Raw genomic sequence first — 25,623 nt, 5'->3', positions numbered from 1 at the left:
TATTATGACATTGGCAGTTTGGCAGAAGCCAAACCGCCTATGTACCACACAGACTGCAACTGCTGTAATGACCGCTAGGCTGGAGACTTCAGTCTCTAGCTTGGCGGGTGTCTATAGGCCACCCATGGCATTAATACCCTGCCCACCGCCGTGGTTTCAGTGGTTTCGGTGGTTTCGGTACCGCCACTGAAACCATGGCGGTAGGCACTATCGGTGCCAGGGATTGCCTTCCCTGGCACTGATAGGGGTCTCCCCTGCCCCCCTTACCAGAACCCTCCACCACTCTTCCTCTCCCGACCCCCTGCACATTTAAACACATACAGGCACATACATTCACAACCATATACACATGCATACACACATTCACCCACGCATTCATACATTCATACACACTCACAGCAACACTCATGAACATACATCCAGGCACACACGCAATCTTACGACACAACGCGCACGTACACTCATACCCACTCATGCACACATGCATTACACACGCATGCACGGAGTCACACACAGTCACACACACCTCCACTTATGCTCACAACACCTCCCACCCCCCTCTGCTGACAGAGAACCCGACTTACCTGCTTTCAGGGTGTCCTCCGGCTGGAGACATGACGCGGCACTGGTGCCAGGGGCAGCATCCGCCAGCAAAACACCACCAGGCTGTATCATGGAACATGATACGGTAGGCAGTGTTTTGCTGGTGTGGCGCTGCTGTTGGCAGCAGCACCACCTTACCGCCGTCCGCCACCATGACCATTGACGAAATTCCACCAGCCTTCTGCCGGTATTCCGTCCACGGTCATAATGCCATGGACGGTCGGTAGCCACAGCATCGCTGTGGCGGTAGGCCACATTTGCCGCCAGTCTCATAATGAGGGCCATAATGGTTTACTACATTGTGCATAATCTAGAACACATGTTCTGCCAAAGTTTAAAAAGCCCAACAAAGACTGGAGATTTTTGACAGTGTTCGAAGGTTGGAGTTTTCATTTCAGAATTCGTATCCCAAAAACAGGACAGTAAAGAAGGTTTTTTAATTTATTTTTTTAAATTAAGTTTGCAGCCTAATTTGGCAGGTCCCACAACAATGTGGGCAACCCGTCTCACATGTTGTATGAGGTCATTATCCGTAAGGTAGATGTCATCCACGTAGGACAATAACTCAGTGTCAATGTTGTGTAAAATAGAAGTAACACAAGTTGAAAATAGTCCTGGACTGTTCTTGTATCCTTGTGGGAGACTGCAGAAAAAGTTCTGAGAGCCTAAAGTGCAGAAACTTGTTAAGTACCTACTTTTAGGGGCTATATTTTGGCAGAAAAACCTGTTGGAAATATCCAGGGTTGTTTTGTATTGTCTGCACACTATATTGTTTATAAGTGCTGTGCTGCGTGAATATTGTGTGGTAAAAATGTGTGTATGACTGTTTAAGTGTCTGTAGTCTATGACTATTCTATATGAGTTGTCCAGTTTAGCTACAGGGAACAATGATTTTGTTCACTGGTAAAACACAGGGTTCGGTTATGCCCTGGTACTCTAGCTGCATGAGGATTTCCCTCCCAGGTTCTTTAGCTTCATGCTTTATTGGGTTTTTAGTTTGAGGTTGGGAACTGATTGGTATTATATGATAGGGGGAATCTTTACCCCACCATGCGTGGTTGCGATATAATGTGGGTGCCTGTGCCTTGGCACAATCAATAGCGTAAGCTTCCTTGAGCTCTCTGGGAACAAGGGGCGAGAAAGAGGGTTTAATTACCTCTTCACCATATGAGAGATTACGGTCAAATTCTGGTGGCCAATCGTTTTCGGACAGCAAAATTTCATAAATGGTAACAATGTGATCCCAAAAGATGACATCTATTGTGCACTCAATGTCTCCTTCTAAATGTAATTTAACTTTACACACTCTGTTGGGTGTGGACACAAGCTTGTCCGCAGTCTCATCTTAAGAAGTCATCAGCTGCTTTCACCTCCAGATGCTCTTGAAGATTTTGGCAAACTATTCTGACCTCTGCCGTGCTGACTAGTATTGCCAGTGCCCACATCCTGTTCTTCAGTAAAGCTCTCATCCTGAGTGGCATGTCGTATGGTAATTGCTGCTGCTTTTTGAATAGGGCTTTTTGTTGGGAAGTTTCTTTTCTTTCTTAATAGAAACTTCACATGAGCGTTGTGAGTCCTTTCTTGGATTCACGTACTCAGTTTGCTGCTCTGACTGCCCATTTCTCTCACTGCATTTATCTGGTGAGTCCTGAAAGGAATGAGATTGGTGTGTATCAGTATATTGATATCTGTCAGACATTTTTATATTATTTCTATTTCTAAGATTATAGTGATTTCGAGGGGTCTCCAAATGCAGAGATTCTCTCCTTTCTCTTTTAGGTGTTTATTTTTGTTTATCCCAGCCTTTTTCAGAACCGTCAGGTGTTTGCTTGGTAGAATCATTGTTAGATTTACCCTGTAATTGTAGTTTAATAGGTCTGGCCCCCGGACTATCTCGACAAATGCTAGAGTAGGTCTTTGGCAGCTTGCGTTCTTGATCCTGTGCAGGAAATTCCCGGAGCCGCACACGCACTGCTAGGGCAACTGCTTTCCCTTTAAGATTACTATATATAATTGAAGATACTGTGGCAAAATTACTTATTAATTGCATCCCCAAATCCAGGGCCTGGGCAGCCCTGTATTCATCTTGAATTTCTTTTAACACCTCCGGAAGATTGGCAAGTGTCGGTGTACCATGTTTGGTAGTATACAGCGTGGCAAGTACCATGCCCCAAGTATTGCAGCTATCTACTGTGTGACCCATCCCAAATGGCAAGCACATAGTGAGTATCCTATGTTTATCCTGAGATCGGTATGGGGAAAGACTGCTTTCGGCGCATTTATTTTTTAAGCTAACCAAAAGGGAATCCCCTCCCGTTTGGTGGGTACCTCACCTGTGATCGAATGTACAGTTGCAGGATTAATGCCAGACGTGACTGCATGTAGTTGAGCTGGGGCAGCATGTACTGGGTTAGTGTTTGATGTCTGCATTACAAACTGTACTAACAGTCTATATATTGCTGTAAGCTCAGCAAATAGGCGGCAAACCTCAGCCAGCATCAATGTTGCTGCATCAGGGTGCAGTGTATATGTGGCCAATAAATGCCAGGTAGGACCATCATTACTCAGAGGACCTAACCTAGTGTGTAATACTATATGCGGCAGGGCGCATCAAGCCAGTTATTATGGTCATCATAAGATAGAGGTATCTCTAAGTATGCATAAGCTCTGTACTGTGCAGGTATGTTAGCAGGTGTAGTGATGAAATGTAGTAGTGTTGCAATCAACTGCTGAAAAAGTGACCCAAAAGTATAATATTTCTGTTCTGTAGGCTGGATGAGCCTCAACTGCAAATGTTACAGGACCCCCCGGGCTGTAAGGCCACTTGATAGCAAATGCGCAGTGAGGGGTTGTCGCATGTTTACTACAATTACTACCCATTGTGGGTTCACCATGGTAAATGTGCCTGTTCAGAGAGAAGGACACCAAGTGTGGATTGATCCTTTTAGGGTTCAAGGTTGAACAATCTACAGCATTGGATAGGTACTACCTACCTAGCTGAGAAGGAAATACTCAATGCCACGGACGTCTCCATATATAGTATTGAAGTGCCTTTAGCACGTAGTGAGACAAAGATACAAAAATTAGTGCCTGACCAAACGCTGGTGGCACCATGTTGTGTAGGCTCTCATTATCCTAATGAAGCTGATGGATTTGGGCAGCAAAATCACCTGAACTGTGGGGAACTGAGTCCAATCCCACACCATGTGACAACTGTTGGCCTAATCCAGTTTTCTGGCTAACTAGCAGCGCCTCATCTCTGCCCAAGAGCAAGGATGATTGTGGGAACTGGCGTTTGTCAGAAATGACTCCTCAGGGAAATCGTGGTCCATCAGATCTTGTTCCTTTCTCTCAGTTACATTAGTCTCATACATGCAAAGACAAACAGACGCAGAGAATGGTTCAATATGGTTTATTGAAATAACTCCATCTTAGATAAAATGGCATGAATTGCGCTAACTAGGATGCTAAAACATGCTAGAAGCAAAATGGTGACAAGAAGAGTAAAACACAGGAAAAGTCCCACCATACTGTCACTAGGAGTAATATATGTGGTTCCTACCTAAGCTATGTTAGAGCACAACATTATAACCTCTCATCTGCACTTCAGGTTTCCTCCCCTGGGAAGACATTATACCCCATACCTGAGCAAGGAAGCCTGTTGTCTAGAAATACACCATCCCCATGTAAGCCATGGGTCTGGTAGTCTAAACAAGCAGCTGTAGCGAAGGTAATCAGCAATCAGCATGTGGTTGTGGTAATTAGGCTGGAATCTCCCTCTAACATGTATGGGACAGACAAGTGTTTTTATAATAAAAAGCTGATGTTCTGAGAAAATGTCCCCACGTAAGGACTTGTATGTTTCTGTGAATTTTGGAGACACAGTGTACCACTGTGCCAGCAACTCTATCTGGCTGCAGCCTTGAGGAAAGCACAAAGAAAAAAATAACTTCTTGCTTAAAACTCAATGCTTTCCTAGGAAAAAGAACTACTAGATAAAGAAACAGCACCGCAAATGTGGCCTATGCTAGGATAATAAAATTAAACTGAGTAAAACGTAACTTGGCTTAAGTGCATAAGTGGCAGGCCTAGTTGCTAAAATAACATGGCTAAAAAGCGTGACTGAAGATGGCTATATAACAGGATGATGCACTAGAACAGGAATCAGTCAGGTAAAACAGCTTCTAGAAACTGCTGCAGAGCTGTACATATGATGGGGCATTCAGTGTTCCAGAGCATGGGGTGAGTATTTACAACCACTGAAGGGTACAGGAATGGTGAGAGTCTAGTCAATTGGGTAACTGAAGCTTTGGGACACCAGTAAACACAATTGTTTGTTCAACTTTCTGGGGGTCAGTGATCTGTGTTGGAGTTGGTGGGTATGGGCTGCTTGCCAACAGCCATAGGTTAAGGGATCTCTAATGCAAACACATGGAGATCATTATGGTTCTATAAAGGCGCTCATATATTTGGGAAGCCACACTGGGCAATGCAGAACATTTGGGCCCCCAAGCAGAATAAGGCTATTTGCTGCAGTGTTGTTTCAAGTCTATGTCTCATCCAGTACTAAAGATGTATACACCATGTTTTCAGCCACAGCTTCATCAAATACGCTTAAAGAACTGTTAAAGCTGTTATGGTGCAAAAACAAAACATAATTATTACTGACAGCATTCTCACACCATCGAAAGACTTGCAGTGTCATACTACCTGAGGCACTCTCAGATGCCTCAAAGAGTATGATTCACACACTCCTGTAAGCATTCTTTCACCTCTTGCATGCACTAATGACACCACTCCGAATCCCATGAGTAGCAGTATCACACTACAAGAGGCACTCTCACGCAACACAGACTAATAGGCATACACTATTGACCACACATCCCTATTACAGTGGACTACTGACAACAAACATCACCTCACATGCTAGTAGCCTCACATTAGCAGCAACACTCACACTCCTGACAGAATATCAGTCACACACTACTAAGAGCTCTCTCACCCCTCACAGAATAGCAGACCATGCAAAAAGGGTTGGGTTTGTAATTTGACCTATATGGAACGCCTTTAGAGAGGTGTTTGAGGTTTGAGTGACATGGTGGATGCTTTCATGTGCTTATCAAGTTTAGGATAGACAGTATCAAGTGCAGATCCTGCATTGGTGTGAATCAGTTGACTCAGTCGAGGTGTGACAGATAACTATCCTAGTGCAGACATTGTTAAGCCACCAAGGGAGTGCTACAGTAAGCCTACCCAAAGGTGCTAGGCAAACCAGTTAATTGGAGGTACTGTCAGCCCACTAAAGGATTATTATATGGAGTCCATCCATGAGTGACAGAGGACCCAAGTAGACACTGTTAAGCCATCTGTTAACTACTATGCAGAGTCCTCCATGGAGCAAATAGCTGCCAAAACCACTTGAGGCATTGTTAGGTTACCCATTAAAATTATGTGGAATCCAGATCCCCAAACCCCTTAAGGCAGAAGCCTCCTCCGGGGGTCTGGGACTGCTTAGAAAATTAAATAATATTAATAGATTAGGTTCTCAGCTTTCAGTAATGACTCAGTGGGATACCTGGATTCAAATTATGATTCATTGGGGGTCCCCGGGTCCAATAATAATAAAGCTGGGGTTCAAAGAAGTCAAAAGGTTGGGAACCACTGCCTTAAGGCATTGTTAGCCCTCAAGTAGTATTTCTTTATAAAGCACAAGATAATCCTACTACAGCCAATTATTGATTGGTTATTTCCCCACACATCACCCTTGTGCTCCATGTGAGTATACCTGTAAGATGAAGGTGTTAAGCAAGAGTACGAAAGACACTGAAAGATATGGAAAGTATTCTACAATAGTGGAATGGTTTGTGGCCATTCCCACGTTTGAACAGAGAAGTTGAGGTAAAAGTCACCCTTGTCCTTCAACTCGTTCATATTGACACTGTGGCGTAGAGGTTAATAGAAAAAGAAAAAAGGTGGAGGCAGGAAGGGTGGGACAGAATCAGGAAACAGGAAGTCATACCTGAATTACAATGGTGAAAGGACTCTGGCGGTGATTCTAAGTCTGGCGTGCGGCGGAGGCCGCCCGCCAGACTTCCCCTCCAAAATACCGCTCCGCGGTCGGAAGACCGCTGAGGGTATTCTGGGTTTTGCACTGGGCTGGCGGGCGACCGTCAAAAGGCCGCCCGCCAGCCCAGTGCAAAAATACCTTCCCACAAGGACGCCGGCTCCGAATGGAGCCGGCGGAGTGGGAAGGTGCGACGGGTGCAGTGGCACCCGTCGCGAATTTCACTGTCTGCAATGCAGACAGTGAAATTCTTTGTGGGGCCCTCTTACGGGGGCCCCTGCAGTGCCCATGCCATTGGCATGGGCACTGCAGGGGCCCCCAGGGGCCCCACGACAACCCATACCGCCATCCTGTTCCTGGCGGGCGAACCGCCAGGAACAGGATGGCGGTATGGGCTGTCAGAATCCCCATGGCGGCGCAGCGAGCTGCGCCGCCATGGAGGATTCAAATGGGCAGCGGAAAACCGGCGGGAGACCGCCGGTTTTCCACTTCTGACCGCGGTCAAACCGCTGCGGTCAGAATGCCCAGCGGGGCACCGCCAGCCTGTTGGCGGTGCCCCCGTCATTTTAGAATGACCCCCTCTGTGTAGTTCAGAACCCATCAGAGGCTCAAGGGAAACCAAGGGCCAGATGTAGCAACCGGTTTGCATGTCGCAGATTCACATTTTGCAAGTTGGTACTGACTCACAAAATGTGAATCCGATTAGCAAATAGGACGGGGTGTTCCCTTCCTATTTGCGACCGCATCGCCATGCTGAGTTGCTTTGTGACCGCGAAAGTGGTCGCAAACCAGCTCGCAGTTACCACCCACTTGAAGTGGGTGGTAACGCATTCGCAAACGGGAAGGGATCCCCATGAGACCCCTTCCCCTTTGTGAATGTCACTGAAAATAATTTTTCAGAGCAGGCAGTGGTCCAATGGACCACTGCCTACTCTGAAAAAATGAAACCAAATGGTTTCATTATTTTTTTGAATTGCAACTCGTTTTCCTTTAAGGAAAACGGGCTGCAATTCAAAAAGAAAAAAATACTGCTTTATTAAAAACAGCAGTCACAGACATGGAGGTCTGCTGTCTCCAGCAGGCCACCATCCCTGTGAGTGCAATTTGCGACCCACCTTATTAATATTCATGAGGTGGGTCTTTGCGACCCCATAGCGAGTTGCAGAAGGTGTCTGAGACACCTTTCTGCATACTATTTTGCGAGTTGCAATTTGCGAGTCGGTATGACTCGCAATTTGCAAGTCGCAACATTTTTTTTGCAACATCTGGCCCAAGTATTTTCAAACCAAGGCAGTGCCTGAGGTGTCCTGATAGTTGAGTAGCGACCAAAACATAAACAAAGCCCTCAAAAACAGTCAGAGTAGTACTTATTTCAACAAAATGGAGTGAAAATGAAATAGCTTTTGAAAATAAGCATATGCATTAGTATGAATTCAAGCCCAGCAGCAGTGCACTTCCAATGAAAGTGAGGACATCTATGTTCAGAAGCAGTTAGACATACACAGTTAAAGAAACAGGAAGAACATCAAAATAGGGGTGGAGTTCATCATAATCAACTCCGAAATGGAGATAGGATAGATATGCAAGTAAGAATGAGCTACTCAGCGCATGCTCCAATGCATAAGTGACTGCATGGGTGGAAGCGCCCATTCACATTCAGTTATTTGCCTAACCCAGTAACCCTTTTGATTTATATGGACCCCCATATTATCATTACTGGATCCCAGGGACCCACACTGAACCATTATTGGAATCCGGGGTCCCCCACTGAGTCATGAATGAAAGCTGGAGATCTAATCTATTAAGGTAGTCCCGGACCCCCTGAGGAGGCTTTGTGGACCCCCAGGGGTCCCCAGACCACAGTTTGGGAACCATTGGCCTAAGCTATAGATTTTGTCAATGCTTTATTTTATTGGTGTACTGCCCCCACCGATGTCCCTGTTTCCCTGCCTATAGATACAAATGCTTGTAAATTCTGCCTTATAGCTTTCCAAGATGTGCTGGAGGCAGGGGTGAATACAGTGAAACTGAGTCTGCACGCTTCCACTTCTGTGGTGTAATTTCTACCTTCACAAATGCACTTTGTGTTTGTACAGTTTCAGGGCTGGCATTAGGGCAGTGTGACTGGTGCAGCCAAACCTGGTGCTAAGTTGGACTAGCGCTGTGTTTAGATATAACTTATGGGTTTAACAGTGCCTGCTACAGAGTTTCTTTTTCATCCAGCAGTTTTGTAGATCACATAACTGTATTTTAAGTGGATAGCTCAGTGACTCACTGTTTTTGTCACAGAGAACCTTTTGTTACTTGCAGTTCATATGTTACAATCCAAATATAGCACCGTGATCTATGAACCGTCATCGTAGAGCTGCATGCCAACTTCACTGTGTAGGTTGGAACCTTATGATGTTCCCCAGAGTTTGATCATTCTAATGTTACTAAAAGGGTTTTGTTTGAGATAGAAATACATGCCTATTATTAAAGGAAACCCCAACCACTGTGGTACGTTTACATTCCTAAATTTGTGCTTCTCTAGACAAAACCTATTAAACTATACAGCCTGCTAGTATGGATGACATATGATTCCTACACCTTATAGTCCTCTTTGTCTTATATAACACTTCCTATGGACTGATTTACAGAGGTATGATTCATTATCTCTGTATAATGTGTGTGTGATGTAAAGTTCCCTGGCACCCTACGCCGATATGAGCAGCGCTATCAAAAAATATAAACGCATGTGAGAGATGGGCAATGAAGAGATGAGGGGCACTGGTGGATGGGGATAGTGAAGGAATCTGTGAAGAAATAGGTCATTGGTGGCTGGGGGGAGGGGGTGCCAAAAAGATTGGCGCACTGGGCGCCACCAGCACTATAGGTGGCCATTCGAGAACTCCACCAGTTGTGGTTCCAGTGAACCCTCACATGGAACTGAGTTGCCCAAAATGCTCTTTGAAGGGAGACGACTGCAGATGGGCAGTGCTGCTTTCGGTCTTGGCGGCTTGTCATTACAGTGCCCCATCTGCACTGATGCCAGCTAGGCAGGCAGCTCCTATTCTATTTATAGCCAAGTGTTCTTGAAACTGACAATCAAAATATTCTGGCTGATATTGAAAATAGTGATCATATGCTATCGGACATGATGATTATTTACTTCATGGAGAAGCATTCTGCGCCAATAAAACCCCAATGCGGCTCTTTTTCATCTGCCCACAGGGGAGATAGATCTTTAGCAGACCAGTCGACGATGTTTGATTTTCAGTGCATTTTGCAAAACGATCTGCAGTTGTCAGATCAAGGTGTCTACATCACGTTTAGTAACCATGGTAATCAGCTGCAGCATCTTGTGCCTTTTGTTCTGAAGCAATATCTGTGGTAATAGTCAAAAAGACTAGCATTGACAAAGCCAATAGCTCTTGCATTTTGATAGTGAGGGTACCTATTAAATGATGGACTAGGTTCTCTGTGTTTGAATGTGGCTGCAGGGATGGAAAAGTGAGTTAGTATGAGGGTAGGTGGCTAATTGAGGGTGAGTGGTTGCACGTGAATGATTAGGTGCAAGTAAGTCAGAATGTTTAATGTGGGTGGGGGAATATGTGTGGGTGGATGGATTAAAGGTCAGCAGTTGAATATTTGAAGTCTGCCTAGGTGATGGAAGGTAACTGGGTAAATCCAAACAAGAGATGTGTTTTGTGTGTCCTACACACAGCAGGTGAATACTGCCATACTTATTGCACTCACACACTATGGGGGTCATTACAACATTGGCGGTAAAAGGCGCTTACCGCCGTGCAGAAGACCGCCAATACACCGCCGCTGCGGCAGTAGTCCGCCACAGCTATTATGACACACATCATTGAATCTGCCGAAATTCAGACACCCACACAACACCGCCACACCAAAGGTCAGTGATAAACTGGCGGAAAACAATCCTCCACCTCCACGCTAACAGAAACACGCCCATGCTATTACGACCCACGAATCCACGTGGCGGTCTTTCAACCGCGGTATTCCATTGGCGGTACACACCGCCGCGCTCAAAATACACACACATCTCCAAAACACTGCCACATTGGACAAATCGAAATACACACACCTGATACGCATACAAACACCACTCCCACACACCCAACACAATATAAAACACACACCCACATCACCCACAAACCCCTACGACCAAAAAATCATGAACGAAGGCCAGAGAGAGAGCACAGAATAGACAACCCCATCACACAGAGGCACACAACACCATCACCCACACAACATCCACGCACAAAACACCACACACCACTACACTCACCACACTCATCACCACATACACCACCCCACACATCACACACACCACCCCATGTCACGCCAAAGACACCCCCGCTTCTCCGAGGAGGAGCTCAGGTTCATGGTGGAGGAAATCCCACGGGTAGAGCCACAGCTATTTGGCTCACAGGTACAGCACACATCAATAGCCAGGAAGATGGAGTTATGGCGCAGAATAGTGGACAGGGTCAACGCCGTGGGACAGCACCCAAGAAATAGGTAGGACATCAGGAAGAGCTGGAAAGACCTACGGGGGAAGGTGCGTTTAACGGTCTCCAGGCACAACATCGCGGTACAGCGGACTGGCGGCGGACCCCCACCTCCTCCCCCACAACTAACAACATGGGAGGAGCAAGTCTTGACCATCATGCATCCAGAGGGCCTCGGAGGAGTCGGTGGAGGATGGGACACTGGTAAGTCAATTCGTAACTATCATATCCCCCACCTTACCTGCATGATATCACACACCCCCACCCTCACCCCCTCCCCTATCACTCCAACTCCTCACTAATCTACCCATAACACAAACCACCCATCCCAACACCAAGCCCTGCATGACACAACTAAGCATGGACACCCCTCACTAAAGCATGCCCACTGCACATACCCAGAACACACCTTCAACCATCACCACACAAACCCACACACAGGAATGCTTGCACTGGGGTACACAGACACCCACCCATTGCACACCATTACACACACACATGCAATAATCATGCTCCTATGCCCCTGCAGGAACCCGAAGGACCGTCACCACACCAGAGGGTCCAGACAACACCACTCCACCCCCAGAAGAGGCCCACAGTGACAAGAGCAGCTCTGCCCTACTGGATCCTGATGACCAGCCCGGACCATCGTGGGCCTCGGGACAGTCGGTTCCCCTTGCACAGGCACAGCCCAACACTGACCTTCCACCCTCTGCTAACATCAGCACAGCACCCACCCAGCGGGCCCAAACCTCCCTACCCAGGACAGGTCAATCAGCGGTGTGTCCACCACTACAGGGAACCCAGTATAACCCGCCACCCCAACAACAACAGGGACCTGGGGGCAGTGGTAGTGGGCACACGGTCCAGGGGACGGAGGCACAGGAACACAGGGGAACTGGGATGGGCTGCTATGCGACAGGGGGCGGACAGGCCAAGGGAACCCGCTCTCCACGAGGCCCTCACCTCCATCATGGGAGCGTACCACCACTCCCAGGAGACAATGGCCACGGTCCTGGACAAGTTGCAGGAGACCCTGCGCCTGCAGGACGAACTGTATTTGGGGTTCAGGGAGGAGCTCAGGACCATCAGCTCCGCCCTGGCCACCATCGTAGGGGTGCTGAAGGACATACAGCAGACCTTGAGGGACACCGTGGCACTCCAAGGGGCCCCTGACACTAGCCAGGACGATGAACTGCCCACCACCTCCGCCGGCGCTAGTGGACAGGACGCCCCGCCACAGGACAAACACACCAGCAACCCACCCCCTGCAGACGGACAACCACCACGCAAGCGGGCCCTGAGATCCAGGAACAGGACAGAGCAAGATGGTAAGACCCCTGCCAGGAAATTAGACCACCCTGATTGTCACCCCACTGTCCAACTTTGTCACCCTGTCCATACTTGAACTGCACCAGCTCCACTCCCAGATGGGCAGTGCACCTGTGAGACTAATAGACTGGACTCTGCCATGGACATTCCTCCACCATCACCCATTACCATTTCAGAGCACTTCAATAAACACCCTCGAAACAAAAAACAATCTGGAGTCAGTCAGTGATTTACTAAATATGTATTATCAATGACAGTGTCATAATGGGTTTACAATTGTAAGGCTAACATACCTATGTCACACATCACAAGCACTTGAAGGATGCAAGCAGTTGACACGTAGTTAACCACACCTGTGAAACCGTAATGGAAGGGTACAACTCAGTTACCAAATAGTGATTTAAAACGAGAAACAGGATAGAGGTAGACGTGTGAAAGTTAATGTAATGGTAAATATGAAAATGTTCTAACCTGTGTGTCACTGGAAATATTGCTGTATGACTGACTGCCTGTTGTCGTTGTCTTCTTCCTCAGCATCATCCTCATCACTGTCCACAGGCTCCACAGACTCCACAGCTGCTACAACACCGTCATCCGGATCATCCTCCTGCAGAAAAGGCACCTGGCGTCGCAATGCCAAATTATGGAGCATGGAGCAGGCGATGATGATCTCGCACACCTTCTTCGGTGAGTAGAATAGGGATCCACCTGTCATATGGAGGCACCTGAACCTGGCCTTCAGGAGGCCGAAGGTACGTTCTATCACCCTCCTAGTCCGCCCATGGGCCTCATTGTACCGTTCCTCTGCTCTGGTCCTGGGATTCCTCACTGGGGTCAGTAGCCAGGACAGGTTGGGGTAACCAGAGTCCCCTAATCGCCATACACGGTGCCTCTGGAGTTGACCCATCATATCAGGGATGCTGCTATTCTGCAGGATGTAGGCGTCATGCACTGAGCCAGGGAACATAGCATTTACCTGCGAGATGTACTGGTCTGTCAAACAGACCATCTGGACATTCATTGAATGATAACTCTTCCTGTTCCTGTACACCTGTTCACTCATGTGGGGGGGACCAGAGCTACATGGGTCCCATCAATGGCACTGATGACGTTGGGGATATGTCCAAGGGCATAGAAGTCACCTTTCACTGTAGGCAAATCTGCCACCTCAGGGAAAATGATGTATCTCCTTACGTGTTTCAGCAGGGCAAACAACACTCTGGACAACACGTTGGAGAACATAGGCTGGGACATCCCTGATGCCATGGCCACTGTTGTCTGAAAAGACCCACTTGCAAGGAAATGGAGCACTGACAGCACCTGCACGTCAGGGGGGATTCCAGTCGGATGGGGGATAGGTGACATCAGGTCTGGCTCCAACTGGGTACATAGTTCCTGGATTGTGGCACGGTCAAACCGGTAGGTGATGATGACATGTCTCTCTTCCATTGTTAACAGGTCCACCAGCGGTCAGTACACCGGAGGATTCCGCCATCTTCTCATATGTCGCAGCTGACGGTGCCTACGAATGGACAACAGCGAAGAACCAGTCAGTATTCCTCCAGGTATGTACCCACAGTTACACACAAGACTACACCACTCACAAAACCCTTCATGTATGTGTGTAGAGTGTAGGCCTAGCTAAGTGTGACAAAGTAGTAATTGAAGCCATGTGGGCCCCTGAAATGGCGGCTGCCTGACCTCTAAACTGGGACAATTGGATTGTGGGGTAACAGCGCTGGCGTTGCACACCGTCGAGGTAGGCGGTCGTAGACCGCGGCGCAATGCTGCATTGGTTAACATAGGACCCTATGGGTCCCAGGAGCCAATGAACAGGTGCATCGGCGGTGATGATGCGCACCGCTGCGGACGTCACCGCCGCGGACGTGACTGTCATTTTCTATCTGTTCAATCACTAGATACCTGACCTTCGACAGGAGAGGACCTACACTGCAAGTGCTGCTGTGACCTCGGTCTGGAAGCGATGATGGCTGCTGCGTCTGGGGAAAGGGCCCCTGCATTCACTGCACAGGAGTTGGAGAGACTGGTAGGCGGGGTCCTCCCCCAGTACGCGCTACTCTACGGTCCTCCAGACCAACAGGTTAGTACACAGGGAGCATGTTGTATGGGCTAGGCCTGGGTGGAGAGGGCTGGTTGGAAGAGGGAAGGGGGCAGAGTTCAGGGAACATTAATGCATGTGCCAAATGGCAAGGGTAGGGAGGGGGGACACTTACATCTACGCTGCAGTTGGTAATGGCTTCTCTTCTTCCCTTGTGCATGTCATGTAGGTCAGCGCCCACCAGAAGAGGGACATTTGGCGTGCCATCGCCAAGGAGGTCCGGACCCTGGGGGCCCACCAGAGACGGGGCACCCACTGCTGTAAGAGATGGGAGGACATCTGCCACTGCAGCAAGAAGACGGTGGAGGCTCAGCTGGGGATGGCCTCCCAACGTGGGAGGGGTGCCCGTCGCACCATGACCCCCCTGATGTTCCGGATCCTGGCGGTGGCCTACGCTGAGTTGGATGGGCGCTTGAGGGCATCACAGCAGACACAAGGGGGTGAGTACAACCTCATTCTGCTGACTTTGTACGTAGTGGAGGGGTCTGGGTGGGGGAGGTGGGCTGTGGGTGTCCCTAGGCCAGGGCGAGTTAGGTAGGCAAGGCCCCACCGTAATGTAGGCCATGTGGCACTCTACCCCACCTCAGCAGAGTGCCAAGTCGAGGTACAGTTGTCCCTGTGGCATCCATGTGCATAGATGTCCACCATTGCCATGTAGGCCATATCCCAGAAATTGCATGTGCAGAGGGCAGGAGCACGGCGTAATGCAGGGGGCTGCTGCGCCTGTCTTGTCCGCCAACGGTAGCGGTAATCCATGCACTAAAACTCTCTTTCTTCTGTCTCCCCCCCTTTTTCTGCTCTCCCTGTCCTTTTGTACATCAGCATCAACAGGCGGAGGTACAGTGGCACCGGAGCACGAGGGAGCTGCATCCCACATGGCCATGGAGGGCCACACCACAGACTCTGAATGCACCAGTGGGACGGAGGGCGAGGAGAGCTTCACGTCGGCCACCGGATCACCAAGCACCGACACGGACTCGTCCGCCGATGGGGGCTCCCTTGTGGTGGCGGCACCATCTGTGCCCCCCACCTCTACAGGTACAGCCGCCACCCCCCTACCAGCACCATCCTCCCAGCAGCCCCTCAGCATTCGCCCGTGCCTGCTCACCCAGGAGGGTGGGCATCACCTTCGCCCCATGCACCTCAGGCCCTGCCCCTGTCACCCCTGCTGCCCTCAGTGAGGAGGCCATTGACCTCCTCAGGTAACTCACTGTTGGGCAGTCTACCATTGTGAATGCCATCCAGGGTGTAGAACGAGAGTTGCAACACGGTAATGCATTCCTGGAGGGCATTCATTCTGGTCAGGCTGTCCTACAGCGAACCCTGCAATCTCTGGCCTCAGCACTGATGTCAGCCATTGTCCCTGTCTCTAGCCTCCCCCCTCCAACTTCCTCCACCCAGACCCAATCTTTTGTACCCCAGCCCATCCCAAGCACACCTACAGACTAGTATGCACACAAGTCAACACACCCGAGTAGCTCAGGCAAACATAGGCACCACACACACCACAGGCACTCACACAAGCCTCACCCACGTACAGACACAGCAACATCCACTGCCTCCACTGTGTCCCTCTCCTCCTCTTCTCCCTCCTCCCTCCCAGTCTCGTCTACACACACACCTGCATGCACCACATCTACAGGCACCATGAATCGCACAAGGAGATTCAGCACCACAAGCCACTCACCTGCACTCACCACCTTCACTGCCATTTACACGTCCCCTGTGTCCTCTCCCAGTGTGTCTGTGACACCCCCTCCCAAAGTACCCAAACGCCGGCAATCACTCACCCAACATCCATCCACCTCACAAAACACCTAAAGTGACACCTCCGACAACCACCTCTTCTTCATCCACTCCCTGACCCCCTCCAACTACCCATCCCAGTGTTCGTCAGAAACTGTCCCTCTGTAAAGTTGACCTTTTTGCCCCCACCCCACTCCCTCCAATTCATCAGTCCCGTCATAGCGCCTCAGCCAAAAAGCCACCAATGCCAGTGGTTCCCTGTTCAAGGTTTGTGGAGTGCACCGGCCACCAGGGCAGGCAGTAGGACCCGGAGCCAAGGCACTGGCAGCCCACTCCCTGTAAAGGCTCTAAAATTGGAGAGTGGACGACGGGACCGTGTTAAGACTCCTGGTGGGAAAACAACTGACATGGGTTCCAAGGGGATTGGAGAGTCAGCTGTGACTCCACCAAAGTTGTGGAAGGGCCAGAGGAAGTCTGCCCAGCCTGTTGTGAGTGTCACGGCGGAGAAGTGCGCCATCATTTCCGGCGGTCGACACACAACCGCCAGCACCGTCGTCACTGGTCAGGAGACCACCGCCAGAGTCAGTGCCCAGGAGGGCCCAAGTATCGTCACTGGTCAGGAGACCACCGCCAGAGTAAGTGCCCAGGAGGGCCCAAGTATCGTCACTGGTCAGGAGACCACCACCAGAGTCAGTGCCCAGGAGGGCCCAAGTATCGTCACTGGTCAGGAGACCACCGCCAGAGTCACAGCCCAGGAGGGCCCAAGTATCGTCACTGGTCAGGAGACCACCGCCAGAGTCACAGCCCAGGAGGGCCCCGGCTGCCACAGCCCCGCTGGGCAATGATGGAACGTCATGCCACACAGCAATGCCCAGTGTAGAGAACGTCATGCCATGGCAAAGCACCGCTGAACAGGGCAAAGACCGCCATGGCTAAGCACCGCTGAACAGGGCAAAGACCGCCATGGCAAAGCACCGCTGAACAGGGCAAAGACCGCCATGGCTAAGCACCGCTGAACAGAGCAAAGACCGGGTAGGAATGAATGGGCCGCCACATCAGGCATCCTTATCCCATGTGCAGCTGGGACAGTGACAGGACAGGGACTTTCACGGGGAGACTCATCCAGTCTGGGCACCAGTCCCCCCCAGTACCACTAGAGACCTGCATCTACTTGAGAGACTGTGGCTTTGCACTCCCCAGGATGGAACAGTGGGCACCCCACCCACTGTAGAGACTTGAGAGACTGTGGCTTTGCACTCCCCAGGATGGAACAGTGGGCACCCCACCCACTGTAGAGACTTGAGAGACTGTGGCTTTGCACTCCCCAGGATTAAACAGTGGGCAGACCACCCACTGTAGAGACTTGAGAGACTGTGGCTTTGCACTCCTCAGGATTGAACAGTGGGCAGAACACCCACTGTAGAGACTTGAGAGACTGTGGCTTTGCACTCCCCAGGATACATCAATGGGCATGGAGCCCCGTTGTGGATCTGGCTTTGCAGTCATCTGGCTGAGGTGCTCCCCCTTCCCTTCCCCCTGAGGTGCCTGTAGTATTTCTATCTGATGCCCCGGCAGTGTTCTCTCCGATTGTGGTCAGGTATCCTTTGTGGGCCTCGCCCATGCATTTTTGGACTGTTGGTGCACGGACATTGTTGAGTACATATCTGCACTACTTCTCGTATTGTATATGATTCTGACTGATTTTCAAATATATATCTGTATATTTTTGTATGACATGTATATTGCCACATTACAATGTTTGACCGAATTTTGCGTTGTCTTTTCATTCTTCCGGGGGGATTGTGGGTTGTTACTGTGATTTTTGTGTATGCATTAGTTTGTATGTTGTAATATGCGAGGGTGGGGGTGGTGGTGTTTGGTGTGTGTCCCCCTAACTTTTGCCTCCCCCATCCCCTATGTCGTAGGTGCAGTACTCACCGTTGTCTTCGGCGCCTACGTAGCTGTTGGTCGTAGAGGAGCAGAAACACAAGGGCAGGTAGTATTTGGAGTTCCGGCTCCATGGAGTCCTCGTTCCTCGTGGGATGTGTTCAGGTGAGCGTTTTCCCATTGCAAAAGCTGTTTCCGCCGTGTTTTTATCCACGGAGTATCCGCCCCGGAAAAGGTGGCGGATTGGCGGGTTGTAATACTGTGGGCGGTACATTGTCTCCCGCCTGTCTGTTGGCGGTGACCGCCGCGCTGCTTGTTTGCACCGCCGTGGCGGGCGGTGTGTTAAAGTGGCTGTCTTTGTTGGCGGTTTCCGCCAGGGTCATAATTCCCTTTTTTGTTCCGCCGGCCTGTTTGCGGTATTACCGCAGCTTTAACATCGTCCGCCAGGGTTGTAATGACCACCTATATGTGCAGGGTTTTGGAGCGAAACCTGGTGGAAAGGGTTAAAAGCTATGGGTTCTGGATAAGTATAGACCTCAATAGATCTTGTTAGATCATTAGCATGGCTACTTTTTTCTTCCATTTTCAATTAAGACTGTAAAAAACCCTTCTGCTCTTCACCCCAGTTTAGGGCGTTGTAGTTAGTGATGTGGTAATCCCCAGGCACGACTATGCCAGCTCTTGTCACCTTGTCCTACATATGACCGATCTACAAGCAGCACGCCCCATGTGAAAAATACTACTTTGGGGATTGTTTATAACTTTAGACGTTTGATAAGGCCTCGGGGGCCCTGGCAGAAGTTACATTGCCCTCCAGTCCTCATGCACATTAATTTTAAGGTATTATGGGGCATATTTACAAGCAACTGGTGCATCAGTGCTGAAACACCAGTTTTCTTGCGTCGCCCCTGCCCCACCTAACGACATTATGGGTGTGCTGTATTTACAATACGGTGCACCATGGCAGTCAGTAGGACAATAGCTTCAGAATTTTTGGCGCTATTGTGGTGCCTTGCTGCACAAGCTCAGCAAATTGCGAGGAGGCCCATAGCTTTCAATAGGTGGGTCTTTTTAACGCCTGCTCAAGCCAAAAATGGCGTAGTGAAATCTTGTAGATTTCACTGCGACATTTGTGACGGTCTCCCAGCACCGAAACACCCCCCCTTGCATTCATTATGCCTGGTGCAGGCATAATGTGGTGCAAGGGGGTGCAAAGTGGCGCAATGTGAGCATTTTACCACTTTGTAAATATGGTGTGGCAAAAAGGCTTTCCTAAGGCTACATTAGGGTAAAAAAAATGACGCTAATGTGACACAGGAAGGATCTAGGGGCTTGTAAATATGCCCCTGTTTCTTTCACAAATGTTTCAATGATAAATACCACGACATAGCTAGATAAACATTCGCTTGGCCAGATTTATTTGGGGTACCTCAACTCCTAAGATCCAGATCTGGTGGTCAATATTTCCTTATCCCTGTGCCAGTGCTCAGTTTGTAAAAGTAAGAGTGCCAGTGCCCAAAGCTCTGCTCAGAACCCCAAAGGCAGTGCAAGTAAACAGGTGTGGGCTGAAGTAGTCTTGAATCCACCCTCCTCCCCGGCCCCTTTATCAAGCTCTTACAGGCTCCTGCTTTCTCCCTTTTTTAACTGTTCTTCTATCTTTCTCTTCCTCGTCATTCCAATTTGTGTTTTTTCTCTCTGCTGCTCTCGGTAAATGTCTAATGTGGAAAAATAAATGTTGTCCCAAAAACAAGTGCCTGTGCTCAGATTAAGCACTGGTTTGTGCTCTCTCTTTGGAATGGTTGTCCTCACGCTCGCATAATACGCACGAGTCTCATAAATTGAGGAAGGCTTTTAAAACCCACCTCCTCTGCTGATTTTGCAGCACCAATCACAGTATCAGATAATGAGCACGAGCTATGAGTCACTTGTATACTTTTCAAGGCCAGGACTCTAAGGTCACATTCACTTTCACATCCAGCACTGGCGGATCCAACAATGCTTAGACCACGGCTGTTGCTTTCTCACTGTCTCTGTCTCTCACACACACACACAGTGTCACATACACTCTCACACACACTTTGTACTCTCACCTGAACACTCTACAACAACACAAACACACTTACTTGGACAGGCCCCTCCCCACTCGCTAACATGCTGCAGGAGCCATTGATCCAGCCACTCATTGCAGTGCCAGAAGAAGTGGCAGTCAATGTGTTTGTTATGTATGTATATTTGTATGCATGAATGTATGTATGCACTTATATAGTATTTATAGAGTGCAAACCTAGCCAAAAGGCAACGGAACACTGTACAGGATCAAAGACAAAAATAAAATTATTGAGTGATAGGAGACGTTATTGAGTGATAGGGCAGGTAGCTGGTTGGTAAACTCTTAAAGTATTGTGCTGTAGTGTTATTAGGAGGATTGTCCTCAATTCTTCCTAGAATTGGAGCAGCTTTGTGGCTATCCTAATAGATACAGGGATGCTGTTCTAGATGCTAGATGGAAGATGGATGCTGCCTGCCTTGTTTTTAATTTTTTACACTTTTTAGTCTGCAGTTTGATGCTCTAAGTTGCTGGTGTGCCACAGACCACTAGAGATCGTGAGCATGTCTGTGAGATAAGCAGAAGTGCTTGTTGTGATGGATTTGTAAAAGATGCAGCTAGTTTTGAAGATGGTGCAGGTCAGCAAAAGGAGCCAATGCCGTTCAAGCCTGATGGACATGATGTGACCATATTTCTTCACACCCTCAATGAGATACCCCTAAGGGATGATTGCGTTGAGTCTAGAGGGTCTAGATGCAAGAGTATACAGACTTTACCCACAGCTCTGGAGTCGTTTTATGGCAGAAATGGCTTCACTTTTTATTTGAAGAAGGGTCTGTTACCAGAGTATGTTTGAGTTTTTTGGCAATGTATTCCTGAACTTTGAAGTTCACAGCTGCCAAAGTTCATGCCATTAAGCCAGGTTTATCCTCTGTCTTCTTTGCTGATCTTGGCAAATAGCATCTTGGTTGAATAGAGCTTCAGGACATCCAGATCTGAATGACGTGCAGTCAGTACTTGTGATTTTGTATGTCGAGAGCAGAGAAAACTTTCAAGTACAGTTGTGTATCATCGGCATATTGGTGAATCTTGATGCTGTTATTTGTGAGTAGAGCACCAAGTGCCTTCATGTAGAATTTGAAGATGATAGGATAGGGAACCCTGGGAGACTGGGAGGTGATGGGGGTCTTTTGGAACCTAGAGATGCCCATGTGAACTAACTGGTGTCAGGTAGGAAGAGAACCAGTGAAGGACATTGCAGAGGATTTCCAAGACTACAGGGTGTGTGGTAAAAAGCACATTGGACTGGTCACAGTACATGCAATGCTTAGATGGCTGGTGACACATCTCATAAAAATAGGTTATGCTAAATAGGGAGAAAATTAGAACAGTGGCTATAACTACAGTTAGAAATGGAGTCTTTGGTTGGAAGTCAGGTTACCCCCTGCCCAAGCAAGGACCCTCACTCTAGTCAGGGTAAAGGAGAATCACCCTAACTTAATCCCCTCTCACCCCCCTTGATAGCTTGACATGAGCAGACAGGCTTAACTTCAGAAGAAAGGTGTAAAGTATTTGTACCAACACACACAGTAACTCAGTGAAAACAGTACAAAATGACACAACACAGGTAGATAATATTTATCTAAACAAAACAAGACCAAAACAACAAAAATCCAACATACACAAGTCAAGTTATGAATTTAAAAAGCAAAAGAGTCTTAAATCCTTTAGAAAGCAGTGAAAACATTGTTAGCATACAAAAGTTCCTGGGTAGCATCAAAATAGCACCGCACGGGCGAGTGTGCATCAGAAAAGGCCAGCTATGCGTTGATTTCTCACTCGCAAGTGAGACCGTGCGTCTTTCCTCCACCAGTCGGGTCAGCTTGCCTCAGTTTCTCCTCTCCCGCAAGAGAGCGATGTGTCAATCCGGACAGGCACCTCAGGTCCGGGCAGGCTTTGCGTTGTTTTTCCATGCCCAGCGATGTTACGTTGAAAATACGGTTGCACCATATCACAAAACTGCACTACGTGGGGTTCGCTTTGTTATCAGCCTCTGTTAGCAGGTGTTGCACAAAGTTTTTCCAGCTGTGTGGTGTCGATCTTCCAGCTGCGATGCAGGTCGAGCGTTGATTTTAGCCGCTAAGACGGCGGAGTTTCGTTTATCAGCCGCGTCAGGGAAGGTGTATCAAAAATTTCCCCGCACAACGGTTCGTGCATTGATTTTCAGTCTTGGTCTACCAGCTTCACCTTTCAAGGGCCCAGGAACTGAACAGGGCACCACCTGGCAGGGCAGAGAGAGATAGGCCTTGCAACAGTGAAAAACAAATTTAGCAGTATTTCACTACCAGGACATGTAAAACACATCAGTACATGTCCCACCTTTAAGATACCCTGCACCCTGCCCATGGGGCTAGCTAGTGCCTACCTTAGGGTTGTCTTATATATGAGAAAAAAGAAGGTTTAGGCCTGGCAAGTGGTTACGCTTGCCAAGTCGAATTTTCAGTTTAAAACTGCAAACACAGACACTGCAGTGGCAGGTCTGAAACATGATTACAGCGCTACTCATGTGGGTGGCACAACCAGTGCTGCAGGCCCACTAGTAGCATTGGATTTAAAGGCCCTCAGCACCTCTAGTGCACTTTCCTAGGGACTTAATAGTAAACCAAATATGCCAATTCAGGATCAACCAATCAACAATACAATTTACACAGAGAGCATATGCACTTTAGCACTGGTTAGGTTAGCAGTGGTAAAATGCCCAGAGTCCTAAAACCACCAGAAACAGGTCAGAGAAAATAGGAGGAAGGAGGCAAAAAGATTTGAGATGACCCTGCAAAAATGAAAAAGGTCCAACAGCTACATGGTCATGCCTTCAGGCATCAAGAAAACATAGGCCTAACCCCTGGTAGTTATGGCCTACTGTGCAAACTTTTCTCAACTGAGGTGTGTGTTGATTACCAAAGAAGAATCAACAGAATAACTCAGAAAACCAAACAATAGGATTCAAAAGCACATTTAGTACAAAGGTTGCTGTGCAACTGAGGTTTATTTTGACACTTTTTCCAGTCCTAAATTTTACCTTTCAATTTAGTCAGTTTTTTGTATGTATATGTACTTACATATGTATGCATGACACTAGCCAAAAGGTAGTAGAGTTTCAGACAGAGTCAAGGGTAAAGACTCAGTTAAAATGCAATTTGAAGGATAGATAATTCCTAAGAGTGACAGTTAACTGTTACTGAATCATGATGCAGTGTCCTTTAAAGATATGTTTATCTTTATCCCTTCCCTATCTCGGAGCAGGTCTGTGGCAGTCCTCATAAGCTACCATGGCCCTCATTACAACCCTGGCGGTAAATGCCGCCTACCGCCGTGCTGACGGCCGCCAACATACCGTGAGCGCGGCATCACGTGGATTATGACCCACACTGAGAAATCCGCCACTATACAGACACCCACACAAGTTCACCAGACCAAAGGTCAGTGATAAACTGGCAATAGCCAAACCCACACCGTTACACCAACAGGAATACGGCCACAGTATCACAACCCACGAATCACCGCTGCAGTCTTTCAACCGTGGTAAAGCATTGGCAGTACATGCCGCCGCACTCAAAATACACACACTTACAAAAAGACACCAGATTGGACAATTCAAAATACACACACCTGACACACATACACACACCACACCCACACACCCAAAGCAATATAAAACACCCACCCACACCACAACCCCTTACAGTGAAAAAAAAGAGAGCAAGCACAGAGAGACAAGCAGGGAGCATCCACTCAATCAGAGGCACAGAACACCATCACTCATACACCATTCATGAACATCACAGCATACACCACAACACATCACCCCACACATCACCCCACACATCCTCACACATTTAACTCACACCACATCCATGGCACTCCAAAGACACCCCAGGTTTTCTGATGAGGAGCTAAGGATAATGGTGGAGGAAATCATCTGGGTAGAGCCAAAGCTATTTGGATCACAGGTGCAGCAGACGTCCATTACAAGGAAGATGGAGCTATGACGGAGGATCGTGGACAGGGTGGGACAGCACCCAAGAACCAGGGATGACATCAGGAAGAGATGCAATGACCCACAAGGGAAGGTGCGTTCTGTGGTATCAAGACACCAGATTGCTGTACAGAGGACTGGCGATGGAACCCACCTCCTTCACCACAACTAACAACATGGAAGGAGCAAGTCTTGGCGATCATGCATCCTGAGGGCCTCGCAGGAGTAGCAGAAGGACTGGACTCTGGTAAGGCAAATCTTTACTACTATCACCCCCCCACCCTACCTGCATGCCATCACAAACTTCTACCCCTACCCTCACCCCCATCATTCCACCAACTCACATATGCCCCACTATCACAACCCACCCATCCCAATACCAAGCCCTGCATGCAACAACAATGCATGGACACCCATCACAGACCTGCATGGACACCCATCACCACAGCATGCCCAGTAGAGAGACTTTCCCAGCCCACAAAATCACCACTCACACAAGGGCATGCCAACAGGGAAATCACAATCATAGATGGAAACACACCCATTCACAATATGGCCCAAGCAGATACATTAACAATGCATTTGCATCCCAGCACGACCCCTACTCAACGTCACCGGAGAGGAGGTGCCAGCTATATCCAGTCCCCCCACTGAAGGGGCCCACAGTGACGACAGCAGCTCTGCACGCCTGGATAAGGATGACCAACCTGGCCCATCAGAGGCCTCTGGACAGTCGGTTCCCCTGCCACAGTCCCAACCCACCACAGAGCCACCCCCTCAGGAAACACCACCACAGCACCCACCCAGCGGGCTCATGCCACTGTCCCCAGGACACGTCAATCAGCAGTGTGTCCACCACTACAGGGACCCCAGGCAACCACCCAAACCTAGGATGATTAGGGACCTGGGGTCAGTTGCAGTGGGCACACGGTTCAGGGGGCAGAGGCACAGAACAACAGGGAAGCTGGGAGGACTGCTGTGCAACAGAGGGAGGACAGGCCCAGGGAACCCACTCTCCACGAGGCACTCTCCAACATCCTGGGAGCATACCACCATTCCCAGGAGAAGATGGGCCAGATACTGGCCAAGTTGCAGGAGACCCAGCAGCTGCAGGAGGGAGAGTACCTGGGGATCAGGGATGACCTAACAAAAATCTACACCATCCTGGTCACCATTGCAGGGGTTCTGGCTGACATGGGCAAGACCATGAGGGAGGCAGTGGCACAACAAAGGGCGCCTGACACTAGCCAAACCGAGGAACAGCCTTCC

The sequence above is a fragment of the Pleurodeles waltl genome, chromosome 2_1, assembly GCF_031143425.1.
Source record: "Pleurodeles waltl isolate 20211129_DDA chromosome 2_1, aPleWal1.hap1.20221129, whole genome shotgun sequence".
NCBI lineage: Eukaryota > Metazoa > Chordata > Amphibia > Caudata > Salamandridae > Pleurodeles > Pleurodeles waltl.
This window is presented reverse-complemented; position numbering follows the sequence as displayed.